This window comes from Bubalus bubalis, chromosome 20 (assembly GCF_019923935.1).
Source record: "Bubalus bubalis isolate 160015118507 breed Murrah chromosome 20, NDDB_SH_1, whole genome shotgun sequence".
Lineage (NCBI taxonomy): Eukaryota > Metazoa > Chordata > Mammalia > Artiodactyla > Bovidae > Bubalus > Bubalus bubalis.
Genome location: NC_059176.1, coordinates 37,747,119 through 37,767,094, shown reverse-complemented (window position 1 = coordinate 37,767,094; position 19,976 = coordinate 37,747,119). Strand labels below are relative to the sequence as shown.

At 37.7% G+C, this 19,976-nt stretch overlaps 1 protein-coding gene across 6 annotated transcripts in view; it reads right to left on the bottom strand.

Moving 5' to 3' along the window:
* The window catches only part of PEAK1 (pseudopodium enriched atypical kinase 1), a 309,648-nt gene that overhangs the window by 269,043 nt on the left and 20,629 nt on the right, over positions 1 to 19,976 (bottom strand). Inside the window, exon 1 of one of the 6 annotated variants that reach the window (XM_025271478.3) lies at positions 14,136 to 14,261. The exons of the other annotated variants lie outside the window; for them this stretch is intronic. The gene's annotated coding sequence lies outside the window, so the exon portion shown is untranslated. Of the gene's footprint in view, positions 1 to 14,135; positions 14,262 to 19,976 lie in introns of those variants that run through there. 6 annotated transcript variants of the gene reach the window in all.

Here is a 19,976-nt window from a genome sequence, read left to right as displayed (position 1 = left end):
TGACCAAAAACTGAACCTTTTATGAATATTCATAATTCTGCTATAAAAAGAACTTCACTAAAAATATTCTTTGTATCTATTTGGAAAATGCATTCCTACAATAGCTTCTGAATGATCAAAAAGTTGAAGTATGAAACCAGTTTGTATCATTATTTTAAATAGAGAGTGACACCCACACTGCAGTAAGAAATATCTGCCTTTGGAATAAATGTGAGTTAAAACTCGCATCATCCAATTCCATGTTTCTTTGATGCTTTCAGAAAGGATAACTGCTAAAAGATACATCAAAATCCGATAACTATGCTTTTCAGAACCCTGTTCAAAACTTTCCTACTAGGGATTCAGACTACGGCTGCATGGCATTCCAAAGTCAACAGTGTAAAACAGAAGCTTCAAACAAAACACCATCCAAAACTACACCCAGCTATAGGCTGACACAGATGACACACCCCAAGTCTGTTGCAACCCCGTATTCAAAATAGTTTTTATAATAATGCTAAGTGAAGGGCCTTTACCAAATCAACGGTTCTAATAAAAGCACAAAATGTGATCTAAGATAAAATACTCATTTGAGTGTCACTTTTCTTTTTAGAATGACTTTGGCCAATCTATTTAACCTATTCTGTCCGCTTGTGAGAATGCTCAGTCACAAAGTCATGTCCAACTCTTGTGAACCCATGGACTGCAGCCTGCTGGGTTCCTCTGTCCATGGGATTTTCTAGGAAAGAACATAGGAGTGGGTTGCCATTTCCTCCTCCAGGGGATCTTTCTGACTCAGGGATTGAACCTGTCTCCTGCATCTCCTGCACAGGCAGGCAGATTCTTTACCACTGAGCCACCTGGGAAGCCCATATGCTATCTACTTATTAAGGTCTAAATGTAGTCATTGTAAAATTACTATTATAAAACGTTTTCTAAGCCATTTGGTACACCTTAAGTCCATTACTCTTGTTCTAAAACAGAATTACTACTCATTGAAGGGGACATACTTAGAATTAAACATTGTAAAATACAGATCAAAAATAAAAATATTAGTCAACTTGAATCAGAAGGTTAAATTCTAACAAAATGATAAAGATATGTCAGTGAACTCATTCTAATCGTAATAACATGGGATTTCCTTTATTTACCTCAGGGGGATATGGAATGTAGCAAATAAATTAGGAACTCTAAAGATCAAAGTAACTAACTAGACTTGAAATTGCATTCTGAAGGAAAAAAAAAAAAACCCAAGCTCATAAAGTATTATATTTTTGCCCTCTCCTTCACTAGTCCCTGCTGCCAGCTGCCTGTTTTAGAAGTTCTCGTGCAGAGAAAATAGCAACAATGCCATTTTCCTTCCAAATGCAATCAGGTTTTGGCAAACTTAAGTCAGTATGTCAGTTAAAAATAGAAACTCAACCCGAAATGTGTTTGGCAAATATCTACTTAAGTATTGAGTAGTTCTCCTCTCTTGAATGGTATTGAATTTTCCATTTATCATTTTTAAATAAAACTAAAAATCTGCACATGTAGCTGAAAAAGTAATAGCTTCCAAATTAATAATATATTATGCAAGACTCTTTTATAAGCATTTACTGAGAACAAAATTATGCCATTTTGGAAAGAGAATTCCTGTGAGACTGGTCCTTAGTAGGTAGATATTTCAAAACACTGCTTTTATTTCTATATAAACACTATTGTGACTCCTTTATAAGTTGGCAGCCAACTTTGCCAAAAGCTTAAACAAACTGTTTTCATCAAATAAGTGTCTTCATTGGACCCTCCACCAGATCTATTCAGAGTATTAAAACAGGACTACATAAATAAAGTTTTATTGAAAGTTATGTGTTGCCATGGCTACTTGTGATCTAGAGTTGAACAGAGACATGAATTGTGACAGAGATCATATGGCTCACAAAACCTAAAATATTTACTTTCTAGCCTTTTGCAGAAAAAAAAATTACCTCTACCAGAAACTTTTTCAAAATAAACTGAATAAAATTCTCTCACCATTATCTCTGCAATTTACTTGTCAAGGAGACGAAAGCAACACTGTACTTGTAGGACGTCTTAGATGCAACTGACTCTTTAATATTTATACTATGTGGAAACTCATTTGTATAAGATACTGTTCTGAAATACTGAACCAAAGCAGAGTTGACTCAGCAACTCAGATGAATCTAAAATCTTCTCAGACTCAAAAGGCAAAACACAAAACGTCTACACCCAGCACCACCCTAATTACTATTACTCAGCAGTAAGTATGGTATTGTTCTAGGAAATTAATAATGACAGAAGCCAATTTGTGTGCCATTATTTCTGTTAAAGGATTTTCAAGGGAAAAAAAAAATGGCTATATGTAGTTAAAACAAACACACTTTAAAGTTTTGCAAACAGAATAATTGGTGTTAAATTTTCAATGATACTGTCTTACTGTAAAGCCATTTTTAAGTTTTCAAGTGAAAAATCCAAGAGCTAAACCCCAGATTAAAATGTCAGACACTTAGATATCCAATAAATATCTGATGAATAAAGAGAAAGTTATGTGAAGCTCAGGCTGTTGCCTTCACTGCCATTATTTTTCTATGTTTCAATTTTCACTCTCCTCAGTTAAGGATCCAGACCCAGCAAAGAAAGTGAAGTCGCTCAGTCGTGTCTGACTCTTTGAGACCCCATGGACTATAGCCTACCAGGCTCCTCCATCCATGGGATTCTCCAGGCAAGAATACTGGAGTGGGTTGCCATTCTAATCCAGCCCTGACACTTCCCAAGATCACTGTCATAGGAAGACTATCTGGTACTGGGTACTGATACTGCCTCAGTCTGCAGAGCAGATGGACCAGAAAAAACCACCAAAAAACCCAAATCACATTGTATGAAAACTATTCACAGAAAACCCTGAGGCCTAAAAAACACATCATTTTTTCCTAGTGATAAAAGAGGCATTCAGATGCTATCTGGGCCTCTGGTTTCACCAAACTGCCTTCTGAAGTCAAAGTCCAGTGAGTAATAAACGGCATCTAGAATTTTCAAAAGACTGGGCGTACTGGAGTATATATAAATAAGGAAGGAGCCTAGGTTTTGGAATGAGTCAGAAAGACCCACTAGTTTCATGACTAGCAACTATTTCCTATATGATGCAAGCTACTTAACCTCTCTGAGCCTCCATCTCTGCATGAGGATAAATATGGTGCTACTTTCATGGGATTATGATGATGATTAAAGGAGATATCATAGGAGGGCCTAACCTCTGGAATGTAACAAATAATACACAATAGCAGCTAAATATATATAGGACCATAGGTCAGGCATATATTCCTCATAAAACCCATTAGGTAGGTAACTATCATTAAACTTGCTCAAGGTCACAAAATGAGCAAGAGCCAAAGCCAGAGCCAGATGTCAGGCCAGGAAGTACGGCTCCAGCGTCCATGCTCTTAACTACCTCATTATATTGCAGTTATTATTAGAACGAGCATCCCAGATATTCTAAAGGATGGTTCTATGTAAAATAAAGTGTTTGAAGCCCTTCTATATCAACATTTGAATTATAATAGATTTTTAGTTTGGGAACAATCCTGCTCTGTTGCTAAAATGCTGTTGGTAACACAAAGCTAATACTATGGTCCACAGCTCAGTTTCAGTATCTGTGTAGGTCACGTAACTTCAGTCAGAGGGGGAATACGTTCCAAAACCCCAGAACATTTAGGCTGGCTTTGAGAGAACAGAAAAGGCAAAAATCAAACACCTCCTCTCCAAGAAATTACCTCAAAACAAGAAATTACCTCAAAAGGGATTTGAATGGCACCACAAAAATTAAAGATTCAGCACTAGAAGGGTCCTCAGTTTAATTCTTATACTACAAAGTGGAAACCAAAGCCAAGAGAGAAGCGTAGCTTTCCTCATGTCTATAGTTAGTCATTCTTCATGTCGGACCATCTGCAGGACCACTTTTCCACTATACCGCTTTGTCCAGATTCCTACTGAACTCAGTGCCTAGTTAATGCAATACCTCATGTATAGTTTGTTGCAAGATATAGATACTGGAAGTCAATGGTGAGGAAAGAGTCTTTTACCAACAATGTTTAAAGAATCCTACCTGAACAAGACATAGTCAACTTGTTGACTCTGAACAAACTGCAGACATGTTGCTGCTGCTGCTGCTTAGTTGCTTCAGTCATGTCTGACTCCGTGCGACCCCACAGACGGCAGCCCACCAGGCTCCCCCATCCCTGGGATTCTCCAGGCAAGAACACTGGAGCGGGTTGCCATTTCCTTCTCCAATGCATGAAAGTGAAAAGTGAAGTGGCTCAGTCGTGTCTGACTCTTCGCGACCCCACGGACTGTAGCCTACGAGGCTCCTCCATCCATGGGATTTTTCAGGTAAGAGTACTGACATATAAATTAGTAAACATTCCTGCTGCTGCTGCTGCTGGTAAGTCGCTTTAGTCGTGTCCGACTCTGTGGGACCCCATAGATGGCAGCCCACCAGGCTCCCCCGTCCCTGGGATTCTCCAGGCAAGAACACTGGAGTGGGTTGCCATTTCCTTCTCCAATGCATGAAAGTGAAAAGTGAAAGTGAAGTCGCTCAGTCGTGTCTGACTCTTAGCGACCCCAGGGACTGCAGCCTACCAGGCTCCTCTGCCCATGGGATTTTCCAGCCAAGAGTACTGGAGTGGGTTGCCACTGCCTTCTCCAGTAAACATTCCTAATGTACTTCTAACTTGCTGCTATGTTCTCAACATAAGCTAAGCTGCCATCAAAAATTATCTTCTTTTTAGTATTACCAACGAGAAAACTGCCATTAAGTCCTGATGATATTCCTCGTAATCTATTCTACAAAGACATTGACCCCTTAAATTAATCAGATTAGATCAGATCAGTCACTCAGTCGTGTCCGACTCTTTGCGACCCCAAGAATCACAGCACGCCAGGCCTCCCTGTCCATCACCAACTCCCAGAGTTCACTCAGACTCACATCCATCGAGTCAGTGATGCCATCCAACCATCTCATCCTCTGTCATCCCCTTCTCCTCTTGCCCCCAATCCCTTCCAGAATCAGAGTCTTTTCCAATGAGTCAACTCTTCGCATGAGGTGGCCAAAGTATGGAGTTTCAGTTTTAGCATCATTCCTTTCAAAGAAATCCCAGGGCTGATCTCCTTCAGAATGGACTGGTTAAGTCTTCTCCAACACCACAGTTCAAAAGCATCAATTCTTCGGTGCTCAGCCTTCTTCACAGTCCAACTCTCACATCCATACATGACCACTGGAAAAACCAAAGCCTTGACTAGACGAACCTTTGTTGGCAAAGTAATATCTCTGCTTTTGAATATGCTATCTAGGTTGGTCATAACTTTCCTTCCAAGGAGTAAGCATCTTTTAATTTCAAGGCTGCAGTCACCATCTGCAGTGATTTTGGAGCCCCCAAAAATAAAGTCTGACACTGTTTCCACTGCTTCCCCATCTTTTTCCCATGAAATGATGGGATCGGATGCCATGATCTTCATTTTCTGAATGTTGAGCTTTAAGCCAACTTTTTCACTCTCCACTTTCAGTTTCATCACGAGGCTTTTTAGTTTCTCTTCACTTTCGCCATAAGGGTGGTGTCATCTGCATATCTGAGGTTATTGATATTTCTCCCGGCAATCTTGATTCCAGCTTGTGTTTCTTCCAGTCCAGCATTTCTCATGATGTACTCTGCATATAAGTTAAATAAACAGGGTGACAATATACAGCCTTGACGTACCTTTCTTCTTGAAAACAAACACACATCAACACTTTTTTCAGTTTTTTAAATTAATTTTTATTGGAATATAGTCATTTTACAAAGTCATGTTAGTTTCTGCTATACAACAAAGTGAATTGGCCATATGTATACATATGTCCTCTTTTCCTTGGATTTCCTTCCCATTTAGGTCACCACAGAGCACTAAGTAGAGTTCCCTGTGCTCCTCAGTAGGTTCTCACTAATTATCTATTTTACACATAGTATCAATAGTGTATATATGTCAATTCCAATCTCCTAATTCATCCCACTGACCCTTCCCCCACTTGATGTCTATATGTCCGTGTCTCTATTTCTACTTTGCAAGTAATCTATGCCATTTTTCTAGATTCCATATCTATATGTGTTATTTTTTTCTCTTTCTGACTTACTTCACACTGTATGACAGTCCCTACGTACGTTAATGCTTTTAAAATAAAATGATCATATACTTTACCATCCTCTCAGATAACTGGATATTCATTGCCGAGGTGTAAATACACTTAGCTTGCTCCAAAAACAATTTTGTAAGGTAGAAACTCCCTCGTGATAAGCTACACATACTTGTCTTCAAACATATCTTACCTCTGGTTTCATGCAAAAGAGATGACTTCGTTGTTCAAATTCAGAACAATAACATAAAGGAAGTGATTTTATTACTGTTAGTAGCTGAAGTTTTCAACTCCTCTTATGCCACCTCTGACTAATGTCAATGCCTGTGGTCTCCTCCTCTAACAGAACTGAAACTTACAGTTCAAATAGGAAGCTAACTCTCCAGTGACATACTCTAGCAGCAAAACTTAAGATGACACAACTAAGGCAAAAAAAGGACACTATCCAAAAAGATGTCTTTCAAAAATTACTTGAGGAGTCTTATGGGAATCCTTGAAAATCAGAAAACAATTAACTTCACTGGGAAAAAAAGGAAAAATTCAACTAGTAGTGATTAAGAGAAAGGGACAAACTACACATTCCAAAGGAACAACTATGAGACTTGAGGCAAGATTCAAAGATGAGGATTGATGAATCAAAAGTGACCTCAGTATTCTGGTGCCAGAGTGGCTATGTAGACAAGCACTTCTCTGACAAACCCAGAAGCCAGAAAATAGCTTGTTGATGGGAAAGGGGGAGATAAGGTCAGTTTATCCCCTGGAAGTGAATGTTAGCAAGTGGGTATATTTCCTACATCTTAAGTATATGCAGCTGGAGAGAAGTAAATTGAAGTTGCACAATTTGAGCCTCTTGCTGGGGTTTAAACGCACGAAAATGTTAAATGAGGAAGGTGGGCCTTCTGAGTAAAAGCTAAAGCCTCAGAGTGACAGATATGACATACTAACATACAGCTAATGAAATTCACTTCTGAACCCTTAAGTGTATTACAAATACCTCTTCATATAGTTGCAGTAATCAGTGCTTACCTCCTTGCCCCCTATTTAAAACAAATTCCAAATAAAAGACAGAAACTTCACATTGGGATCTCATTTCTAGAAAGATATAATTTAGTACTATGGCAACAAACTCCAGAATGTTTATCTGAAATCTTCTCTCCCTGAATCAAAGAATGTTTGCAATTTGCCTTCTCTGAACCATATCTACATTAAACCCCCACTTAGCTCATATATCTTTATCTCGACACATCTTATATTGATCACTTTTCTCTCTTAAAAAAGATTTATTTTATTTATTATTTACTGATTTTTAGCTGCACTGGGTCTTTGTTGCTGCATGGGGGCTTTCTCTAGTTGTGGCAAACGGGGGCTACTCTCTAGCTGCGGAATGTGGGCGTCTCTTGTCGTGGAGCACAGACTCTAGGCACACAGGCTCAGCAGTTGCAGCTCACAGGCTCTACAGTGCTGGCTCAGTAATTGCGCTGCACTGGCTTAGTTGCTCCAGGGCATGTGGGATCTTCCTGGACCAGGGATCAAACGCAAGTCCCCTGCATTGGCAGGTAGATTCTTAACCACCAGACCATTAGGCAAGCCCTCAATTTTCTGTTAAATACACATAATATATCTAGTTCCACATTCTCCTTTCCACTGATATTATTTTCACCCTCTGTTCTAGATCTATTTTGAAGTTTTAATTCTGAATCTCCAAGTTAAAAATGTGACACTATCAAAATAAAAAAATTCTCCATCAGACAAGATAACTGCCTTCTAAGTATTTCAATACGAAAAGTGCTTTAGTGATGCTTTCTGCTTATCTTTGATAATTGATCCACAATATCAACTTAATATCAACACAATATCAACCTTCTTCACACCTTCTTTCTACCCATTTACTTTCTTTTACCTACTATTTTTATTTAGCCATACCATTTATAAGCTTCTATAGGAGAAATTTTGACCCTCATTTTTAAGATTCAAATTTCTACCTCTGGAGGAAAAAAAATAATTTGTGGACTGAATCAACTCTGCCTCACTAAATAGCTGTGCAATCTTAAGACAAACTGTTTAACCTTTTTGAGACACCATTTTCTTATTTGTAAATGGGAGATAATATCACTCATCACACAGGGATGTTTTTCAAATTAAAGAAAAAGAAATGTAGCAAATCTAGGATGATAAGTGGTAAACAACATTTAATAAACTGGTGCTTATACATAAAAAATGTGTTATTATCAAAGTAATTATCTCATAGGCCATTACAGAAATTTGCTACCAAAAGCACTGGATGTACTTCCTAATTCTGGCCTCAATTCAGGGACAAAATACAAATCACATTACTGCAATTTTAATGGAGAAGCCATCAAGTGGAGTGTGTAATGGAAATATGGGCTATGATATTTGGGCAGAAAGGAGCTGGAACATAGGACCAGGAAAGCCAACTCTCAGGGTTTACTGTGTTCTAGAATCCCTGTATGTATCGATACACCCTTGAGGACAGTACAATCTTCACTGTAAAAGCAAGGTTACAGTATATGTCAACCAGAGAGCTGCTACATTTCATTTAGTCTCTCAATTTCAAGCAGAAATGATTGGTGCGAGTGTGCATTTCACTGCTGATTTGAAACATGGAACAAAAACCACAGTGATTATGTTGACAGATATTAATTTTGCAATTAATATTTGAGACTTACTCCATACCAGTATGCACACCATGCTAAGTGTTTTTTATTCATCATTAACTCTCACAACAATCCTATGAGGTTGGATACTTTTATCCTATTTCACAAACAAAACTAACGAAAAAACCCTGAAGCCTAGCAGAGCTGAAATTCAGATCCAGGTTAACAGTGGAAAAACATCCAGTAATATAAGTTATGTGCTGACAGTAAGATACCCAATATTTCAGCAGTCTGAGCTATTTGGGTATCTGTGTGGGAAGCAGAGCATCATATTCACTCAACTGTATAAGCAAAAGCACGAGGGAGGTAGAAAAAGGGTTACATCCCAGAGTAGCAATTCTGGAACTTTCAAATATTAAAAATCATGACACTGTCAAATTGAGCATGGCCTACCATGGGGATAATTAGAGCTCTCTAGATCAAAGGTTCTGTTTTCCACCTTACACATGCTGATGAACGAGGGCATCAGAAGCTGATGCTATTTGCTCAAGACACCACCCCCACACACCTCCACACACCTCCTGAATGAGATTCTCAGAACATCAGCTGCACCTCTGTGCCTTCTCACCCTTTTCAGGAAAGCACATTAGAATGAAAATTAGTAAAATAGGTATGAATTTTTCTCGGCATCAGATAAGTAAATATTAAAGTTTATTGAACAGTGGTGCTATATACCAGGCTAAGTTCTAAGCCCTTTGCCTATATTAATCCTCAAATGACATTATGAATTAGGTACTATTTTATTCCCATTTTACAGATAAGGTAACTGAGACACAAAATAAGTAATTTTCTAAAGATTACACATAAGAGAAGGCAATGGCACCCCACTCCAGTACTCTTGCCTGGAACATCCAATGGGCAGAGGAGCCTGGTGGGCTGCATTCCATGGGGTCGCGAAGAGTCGGACACGACTGAGCAACTTCACTTTCACCTTTCACTTTCATGCATTGGAGAAGGAAATGGCAACCCACTCCAGTGTTCTTGCCTGGAGAATCCCAGGTGGGCTGAGGAGGAGCCTGGTGGGCTGCCGTCTATGGGGTCGCACAGAGTCGGACACGACTGAAGCCACTTAGCAGTAGCAGCAGCAGCACACAAGAGAAATGACAGTGCAAGATTCCAATAAGGAGGTCTGGTTCCAGATGCTTAGTTCTTAAACACAAAAATAAACTGCTTCTCAGTTTTGCTAGGACATGACCAAGTAGACAGGTACACTGGGTAATTCCAGAAACACTGCACAACCAAGTTGATGGTGCAATCGAAAAAATAACTTCTGCTTCTGTGGATACATCCAAAAAGCTGGCTCCCTAAAGTCTTCCACCAGGAATTTAGTTTAATGTCACAGGGACCTTGGATTCCAAGCCCTAGGGCTCAGAAGAAAACTTCATTTAGAACCTCTCCCCTTATCCTTGGATAAGCTGAGCGATAGCAATTTTCTTAGTAGCCCAGCAAATGGCATTGGTTATGAGGCAGCCCAGCCCTATTATGCTATTGCTGGACCATAAGGAATGAACAAAGCTTCACAAAAAGAACAGGAACACAATCCCTTGCTCTGAAAAGCTCTACGCATTAAAGAGTCACTCAGTCTTCTGGGTAGGGTTGTTCACATACTATCCAGGCAGTATTCTAAGTGCTGGAATACACCTGTGAACAAGAGGTCTCACAATCATGGAGCTCATTTCCTAGTGTCACAGAAATATGGGTCTATATGGACCTATAAAGGTCAACTCCAAATACAAGAGGAAAAGGTGCTGGCACCATCCTAAATTCTCAGTGGAAAAAAAAGATGTGAGGAAAAGATGTAAGGGGGCACTATTTACTCTGAATTGCAGGAATGCTGGAATCTTTTCAACTACAACTTAAGAATACCAGGCCAAACTACTGCACTACTGCCAAAGCTGATGCCAACTTGAAATGAAAGCAATGTAGTTGGATGGCACTGTTTCTGCCTCAGGCTAGGAAAACAGTGCCCACCTACAAGTTCCTGAAGAGAGAAAAGGAAAGGACAAAGGCACAGAAGCTTGGGTTGTTTATCTCTTTTTAGAACCTATTCCCAAAATAGAAAAAGGAAATCACTAGCAAAGAATCCTAAGTTCTGCCATATCTTGACAATGTTAGTAACAGTGTTCAAACTAATACAAGGAAAATTAAAATAGGAACTACTGGTGGGAGACACACCAAAAACTACTCATCATGACTGCTCATTTTGAATGGTTTGGCCAAAGTTTACCTAAGTAAAACTAACTTAGATAATAAGTTAGATAATGCTAATCCACATGAAAAAACAGAAGCAATACTTATAAAAGAAAGTTAAGCATAGTAGGAGAGCAAAAATAACTCAAATTTCTGATAATTTACTAAAAAACTTAAGTGCTCAGCATGATAGATGTGTTAATACCAATTCAATTCAAGGCCAATCTCTGCAGCCCTAACTGCCCGGTTATTTTCAACTCATGGCTCAAAGACTAACATGCTTCATATATGTGGCATTTATGCACTCATTCACTCATTCATACATCTTCGTGTTTTATCATGCTATGGAGGTGCCGGGGATCTAACACTAAACAGGAAAATCCAGGGCTCCTACCTTCATGGATGGGCTTTCTAGTCACATTCATCAATGAAGATGTGTATAGCTTAGATATAAGCTGCTTTTATCCATCCTATCTCACTGCAGAAAAACTGTAATCTTTTTTGTTCTTCTCAACCCCATGTGGGAACTCAGTGACGTAAGTGCAACTCAGTTTCAATGACATTAAATCATGTATCTAAAACAGTATGACACAATCCAGGCATTTTTAAAAAGAAGTTGAAATAATCCATCTATGGATTAATCAATTTTTGCTTCCTCTCACAATTCTGATTAAAAAAAAAAACTTAATGTGTTCTGCATACCTAGAAAACAAAAATAGAGAAATATAATGGTTTTCACCATTTGCAGATTAAAAGCTCTAAGCTTGTGCATAATGGGTCTATTCCAAGAGCACTATTTTTAATTTTTTAAAAATGTAATAAACTTAAACTACTACTCAGTGCTAAGGAATACTGTGTAGCAGTTAAAGAATAACTCAAAACTATATGTACTGACATGAAAAAGATATTCCTTATTGACCTAGAGGACAGAACACAGAACAGTGTATGAGATATGTTAAAAATATAGAGACAAAATAAGACTGCACACACACACAGAAGATCTGGATATCAAACACTGCAGTGGTTACCCTAGGGGGCAAATAAAGAAAGGAAGAGACATGCAGGAGGAATTTGGCTCATTTTTCTATATATATATATATATATATTGCTGCATCACTTAATTTCTTCTGAGATATTAATCTATTGTTTAATTTTTAAAAATTTCTAAACTGTCTCTGCTGCTGCTGCTGCTGCTGCTAAGTCGCTTCAGTCGTGTCCAACTCTGTGCGACCCCATGGACTGCAGCCTACCAGGCTTCTCCGTCCATGGGATTCTCCAGGCAAGAACACTGGAGTGGGTTGCCATTTCCTTCTCCATTGCATGAAAGTGGAAAGTGAAAGTGAAGTAGCTCAGTCGTGTCTGACTCTTAGCGACCCCATGGACTGCAGCCTACCAGGCTCCTCCATCCATGGGATTTTCCGGGCAACAGTACTGGAGTGGGGTGCCATTGCCTTCTTCCAAACTGTCTCTAAAACCAGATAAACATCCAATACTAGGTATTTTGTCCTTAACATTCCTACAGAAAGAAGCAATCTTGTTTGAATAGTCAGGATAAATAACATAGCATTTTTAATATAATTTTTGTTTTATGTTGGAATATAGTTGATTTTACAATGTTGTATTAGTTTCAGGTGTTCAGTAAAGCAATTTAGTTGTACATATACATATGTTTTATTCTTTTCCCTTATAGGTTGTTGCAGAATATTGAGTGGAGTTCCCTGTGCTATATAGTAGGTTCCTGTTGATTATTTTATACTCAGTAGTATGTATGTTAATCCTACCCTCCTAATTTATCCCTCCCCTCACTTTCCCTCTTTGGCAGCCATAAGGTTGTTCTCTTTGTCTGTGCATTTGTTTCTGTTTTGTAAATAAGTTCACTTGTATCGCCTTTAGATTTCACATGTAAGTGATATTATATGATACCTTGAGTTACTTCACTTAGCATGATAATCTCTAGGTCTATTCATGTTGCGGCAAATGGCATTATTTCATTCTTCTTTATGACTGAGTAATATTCCATTGTATATATGTACTGCATCTTTATCTATTCATCTGTTGATAGACATTTAGGTTGCTTCCATGTCTTGGCTATTGTAAAGAGCATTACAATGAACACTGGGGTGCATGTATCTTTTCAAAGTATGGTTTTCTACAGATATATACCCAGGAGTGGGATTGCAGGATCATATGGTAGCTCTGTTTTTAGTTTTTTAAGGAACCTCCATACTGTTCTCTGTAGTGGCTGTACCAATTTACATTGCCACCAATAGTATAGGAAGATTCCCTTTTCTACACACACTGTCTCCAGCATTTATTGTTTGCAGACTTTTTAAAGATGACCATTCTGACTGGTGTGAAGTGATGCTTTATTGTAGGTTTGATTTGTATTTCTTTACAAATTAGCAATCTTGAACATCTTTTCATGTACTTTTTGGTCATCTGCATGTCTTCTTAAGGAGAAATGTGAAATAACATTTAGACCCAACAAAATACTTACATTATATAATAAGTGGCAAGAACTTGGAAAAATTAAACTCTAAAAGGAGTAGATCAGAGAAAGAAATCCTATACTATTTTCAAAATATTTGATGTATTTAAAAATATTCTAAGGTACTGCAACTAGGTTGTGCTTGGTCACTCAGTCTCATGTCGGACTCTTTGCGCCCCAATGGACTGTAGCCTGCCAGGCTCTTTTGTCCATGGAGATTCTCCAGGCAAGAATACTGGAGTGGGTTGCCATGCCCTCCTCCAGGGGATCTTCCCAACCCAGGGACTGAACACAAGTCTCCTCGCATTGCAGGCATATTCTTTACCATCAGAGCCACCAGGGAAGTCCATGAATACTGGAGTGGGTAGCCTATCCCTTCTCCAGGGGATCTTCCCGACCCAGGAATTGAACTGGGGTCTCATGCATTGCAGGTGGATTTTTCACCAGCTGAGGTACCAGGGAAGCCCAGAACTAGGTTAGACACTATAAAAACCGCTTTCATATATAACCTGTAATTCATTTATTATAAATGTGCTTTACAGATACCCTCAAACTGCAAACTACTGTCTCCAAAATAATCACCTTATAAAAATGAGCATCTCTTTTTTCTTGCCTAGAGAAAAGTCTTGCTATATATACATACCATTTCTTTTCCTCTGAACAGTTCAATCTGCTGTCAATTCAAGCAGGGGTTCAACTGTAGCGCTAAACCCTAAGAATATATTGTCTTCTTACTCTTTCAATATCTTCTCAGAAATGATATCTAAGGACCAGAAATGGAAATATCACCATGAGAGTCAATCTGCTCTAGTCATAAAATAACTGCTAAGGGTTTGAAAAGAACTAGTTCATGAAACTAAAATCATTTTCCTTTTCTGCTTCTTTAAAAACTCAATGCAAAAGTTGTAGCTAACGGCTCAACTACATTCCCAAATCATCAAGGAACATATTTTTTTCATTTTTCACAGATTATTATTCATTTGAATTTCCATCAGTCAGACACTAGCATCAAAGAACCAAAACTTAATGCAGAGCATATTGTCAAATGCATGAGCTACAATTTGGTATATATTAAATATGCCAGTTTACTGTTATTGGGAAATTTTGCTGATCTAGATTGGAATTTTTAAGGGCCTAATTAAAAAGAAAAAAACTATTCAGGACTAGATTACAACAAGCAGTCATGAAATGAACTTCTTATTTTAACCAATTATCACTAGTATTTTCTAAGCTAAGAATGAGCAGATGCAAGATACATAAGAAATGAAATTAAAGAAAAAGGACAAGATTTCAACTCTCTTTCCCATGTGCCAGAGCATGGTACCAAAGAGTAAAATTTAGAATGGAATAGAAATAAGCAGAGAATTTTGCATATCAGAATTGCTTTAAAAATGCACTTCTAGCCATTAGGGGGAAAAGATCAACAAGGGAAGAGAAGGAGCAAGTATCTTCCCTGCCTTGTACTGAGGCAAATCATTTCATTTAACCAACAGATCACTCATTTTTCATTTGGCCAAGTGGTCTACACTATCACTGCATATACCTCTTAATAACACCTACTATATTTCTTCTCACTAAAACTTTATTTACCATCATGTGAAGAAAAAGGGGGGGGGGGGGAATCAAGTATGATTGGGTTATCTTTCTGTTCCAAATATCCAAAGATACTCAAAGGTTTGAGGTGAAGGTAGAAGTGGAGGAGTATAATAAAAACAGAAAAGCGTGCCAACTACTTTCAGACAGTATCGTTTAGTTCACAGTGTCCTCGTACACTGCCAACATTCAATTTCTCCCTAAAGTTCCTCACTCACACCCAGGAAACAACAAGGCATATGTCACCCTACACATGCTATCTCACATGCGGCTCGCTTACTTCATTCCTAACAGGAAAAAATGAATACACCCTAAAAATGAGAAATATCTCTAAAAACGGGGAAACGTACCCTATAAATGGGAAATAGCCAAATTTTCAGTTGCTACAGATGACTGAGTAAGTGTGCAGTTACAGAAAGTTTATATATTGCTACTTTGCTTCCAAAACAATTTTGGCATCCAATGAGCTTGCATTTGTCTTGATCAGGATGAGCTTTAAGACTGGGTACAATAAAAAGTCATGTCCATCTCACAATAACAACAAAAGTTCTAATGCACATATACTATTAACAGATGTAAAGATGCTTAAGTGCTAGACCTTTTCTGGTGGGGGGATGTGCTGGGTCTTCAGTGCTGTGCAGGCTTTTTGCTAGCTGTGGCAAGAGGGAGCTACTCTCTGGTTGCAGTGTGTGGGCTTCTCACGGCAGTGGATTCTCTTGTTGCAGAGCATGGGCTCAAGGTGTGTGGACTTCAGTAGTTGCAGATCCCAGGCTCTAGACAACAGACTCAGTAGCTGTGGCGCCTGGGCCTAGTTGCTTCATAGCATGTGCGATCTTTGCAGACAGGGATCAGACCTGTGTCTCCTGCACTGGCAAGCAGATTCTTTACCCCTGAGCCACCAGGGAATCCCTAGATTTTAGACATATATATAATGTTTAAGATAAAATCTGATAAAATATTAATGGTAAGGAAAAATACAACCACAACAGGGAGTCCTATCTATGGTTTGTACAAGGCAAATATTATTATACTTCTCACATTCCAGTAAATACCTTAAATAAGAAGAAATAATACAAACCAAGTTCAGTAGCTTCCATTTGTAGGACTCTCAATTTAGAAAGTTCTTGTACATATATTCAACTTTTGAATTCAATATTTAGTGTATTTATTCAATATTCATTTGTAAATGCATAAGGTATATCCCTCTAGATTTCCTTCATCCAACTTATTAATAAAAATCAGATTGAGAAAAAAAAGCAGCCTCCACATTAAAATCTTATCTCCATTTTACAGAACAAAATAAAAGCTTATAGATGTTAAGGAATTTTTTTCCCATGATCACAAATTAAAAGCAAAGCATTTTTAATATTCTACTTTATACATTCAATTTATACCACTAACCTCTAATCATGCCACATCTTTCTTATCATGTCACAAATTCACTTTAGAAAGAGAAGAATGATTTTAATTGCTACTGTTCCTTAAAAATAATGATAAGGATTATGATAAATATATATATGTGTGTGTACACAGATATATAAGTTACATGTGCATATGCAATACATAAATGTTTATATGTCTTTGTTCCTGACTTCATAAAGGTTTTCTGTACATGATTAATAAAAATTTATTTCTCTTCAGGTCTTAAACTCTTGCAAACTCTTTGTTATCCAAAATCCTTAGTAGGAATTGATTTTATTGACTATCTGAGAATTAACTTCAAGTATTATACCTAGCAAACCTTTGGACGACTACAAATTTAGCATTATTGTGTAACACGAGGGCTTCCTAGGTGGCACTAGTGGTAAACAACCAGCCTACCAATGCAGGAGACTTAAGAGACACAGGTTTGATCCCTGGGTTGAGAAGATCCCCTGGAAATGGGCACAGCAACTCATTCCAGTATTCTTGCCAGGAGAATCCCACGGAGAGAAGAGCCTGGTGGGCTAGTCAACAAGGTCACAAAGAGTCAGACACAACTGAAGCAACTTAGCATGTGTAACATGAAGATCCATAAATAAAAGAATGTGTAATTTTATTGAGGCAAGTTTTAAAATCTCACGAGACACCAAAATGAGAGCTCAACATCCATAGTGCAACCTTGCTTTGCTGCTTTCTTCTCTTGTAGAGTACCTGCAAAGTGCTATTTTATCACATCTTATGGAGAAAATTATATGCTCTAGGACTGTGCTAAAACTAGCCACATGTGGCTACAGAGCACTTGAAACATGGCTAGTCTGAATTGATGTGCCGTAAGTGGAAAATATAAACTGGAATTTGAAGACTTAGTAAGAAAAACAACACTAAAACGCTCAAAATTTTTTTATATTGAAGACTTATGGACATGGGGAGACGGGAGGAGAGGGTGAGATGTATGGAGAGAGTAACATGGAAACTTACATTACCGTATGTAAAATAGATAGCCAATGGGAATTTGCTGTATGACTTGGGAAACTCAAACAGGGGCTCTGTATCAACCTAGAGAGGTGGGATAGGAAGGGAGATGGGAGGGAGGTTCAAAAGGGAGGGGATATAGATATAGGATTTTCTGATATGGGAAAATGTTATCAGAAAAAAAAGGATATAAAATTATAAAAGGTAGAAATGCTTCAAACATGCTTGTAAAGTTATTCAAATTTAGTTTAGCAATATGAAAAAGAGAAATACACCAATTCCTCTAAATGAAAAGAACCTCCTATAGAGCATGAATGTACTGTCTCCTCAGCCAGTCTTAGCCCTACGTGCTTCGCACAGCATGACCAGCTTACTGCACTGACTAATCTGATACATTAATGATATCTCTACAATAAAAAGTCTGATGTCAATTAGGTATGGTGAAAAGTAATACATGCACAACAAAGGAGGTGGGGTGAGGCAACAAATTATTAGTACCAGTTGTCCCTGGATGGTAGAGTAACAGATTTCCTCTTTTTCACTTATTCTATACTTTCCCAATTTTTTTCTACATTGACAGGGTTGAAGGTGGAGATGTAGGAAGATCCTAAACTCCCCTCCTCTGATGACCACAACAAATCTACAGCTACATATGGAATAATTCCAACAGAAAGGGACCTAAAAACTGGATAAACAGAACCTCCTCATCAAAGGATAAAAGAACAGCAAGAGATTGTGAAGATAGATAGAGACACAGTCTTACCAAAGAAAAAACCCACACCCCACACTCAGTGATTCACAATTGGGAGGGATCATCAAGGAACAAATCATTTCCCTCAGGAGCAAGAGATTCAAGCTCCATATCAAGCAAACCAACTCCTAGTTCCTGCAAAGACCTGGCTTTGAAAATTAACAGAGAATATGCCCAGGAAAACTACAGAACAGAAAACATAGTCTTAAATGGCTCATCCATAAATTGACTAGACCTGAAAACCCATGCAAAAACAATAAAGTCCATTGCCCATAGGTGAGGGAGATACATTTGTTAATCTTGAACTCCTAGAAGAAGAGACAAAGAAAAGGCCCAAAAAATTATTTGAAGAAAGAGTGACTGAAAATATCCCTAATCTGAAGAAAGAAATAGACATTCAGGTTCAGCAAGGCCAGAGAGTTCCAAATAAGCTCAAGCCAAAGAGACACACACAAAGATACATTACAATTAAAATGGCAAAAGTTAAGGATAGAGAGAGAATCCTACAAGCAGCAAGAGAAAAACAACTTGCTATATATGAGGGAAATGCCATAAGATTTTTAGCAGATTTTTCAGTAAAAACTTCCTTCAACCAGAAGGAAGTAGCATGACATATTCAAAGTGCTGAAAAGGAAAAATTTCCAACCAAAATTGTCTACCCAATAAGGTTATTATTCAGAATTGAAGGAGAGATCAAGGGTTTCCTAGATAAGCAAACGCTAAAGGAATCATCATCACTAAACCAGCCCTAAAAGAAATATTTAAAAGACTTCTTTAAGCTGAAAAGAATTGGAAATAATCAATAATGAGAAAACACATGAAAGTAAAAATCTCACTGGAAAAGGCAAATATATAATAAAAATGGTGAATCAATCACTTATAAAGCAAGCATGAAAGTTAAAAGACAAGTAGCAGGAGTAAAACTTTTAATCTTAAGGGATGTATAAAATAAGATATAAAATGTATCATCAAAAGTATAAAACATCAGAGGGAAGGGGTAAAAAGATAAACTGGAACAAATTCCAAAGCCTTGCTAAAACTGGCTGTTACTTACATAGGATGTCATATGTGAAATTTACAGCAACCACACACACACAAAAAACATATAGTACACACACAAAAGAACATGAAAAAAGAATAATAAAATACTAAAGAAAACCACCAAAACACAAAAGAAGACAGAAGAGAAGAAAGGAGCTAAGAAGAACTACAAAAACAACTACAGAACATTTAACAAAATGGCAATAAGTACATATCCATCAATAATTACTTTCAAAGTAAATGGACTAAATTTGTCAATCAAAAGACAAAGAGTGGCTGAATGGATGAAAAAACAAGACCCATCTATATGTAGCCTACCAGAGTCACTTCAGAAGAAAAGACACATAGAGACTGAAAGTGAAGGGTTGAAAAAGATATTCCTTGGCTAATAGGAGTGAAAAGAAAGCTGGAGTAGCTATACTTTCTGACAAAATAGATTTTAAAACTAAGATTTCAATAAAAGACAAAGAAGAGCATTACATAATAATGATGGGGGTTAATTTAGCAAGAAGATACATTTATAAATATATATGCACATAACACAGAAGCACCATGATATATATAAAGCAAATATTAATGAACTTAGAGAGAAACTGAAGGCAATATAATTATACTAGAGAAATTAGCACTCTACTTACATCACTGCATAGACCATCCAGAAAGAAAATCAGTAAGAAAACAATGAAACTAAATGATATATTAAAC